The sequence below is a fragment of the Parus major genome, chromosome 5 (assembly GCF_001522545.3).
Source record: "Parus major isolate Abel chromosome 5, Parus_major1.1, whole genome shotgun sequence".
Classification (NCBI taxonomy): Eukaryota; Metazoa; Chordata; class Aves; order Passeriformes; family Paridae; genus Parus; species Parus major.
Window position 1 is genome coordinate 55,555,750 of NC_031774.1, and position 363 is coordinate 55,556,112.

Sequence of the window (363 nt, forward strand, 5' to 3'; positions counted from 1 at the left end):
CAGCAAATCTCAAACTCAGGAAATCATACTAATGTTTCCAGGCTGTCACAGCCGCTTCTAACAGTTACCAGATCAGTCAAGAGGATCATCGAGGTGAATAAATTAAACACACAGAGAGGAATTGCATAAAAAAAATAAAAATAAATGAGTGCTCTGTCCTTTTTCGTTTGTCCCAGTCAGGAAATCCTCATCCTGCCCGGCTGTTCTCGGTCTTTATTGCGACTTCAGAAATATCAGCAGCCTGAGGCTTCGATCCGCATCTCCCTTCCTCCAGCCTGGCCGCAGGAATCAGGGATTCCTGTTAAATCCACTCCATTTTCCATTTCATTTCTAACATGGAGGAGAGTCTGGAGGTTTTTAATG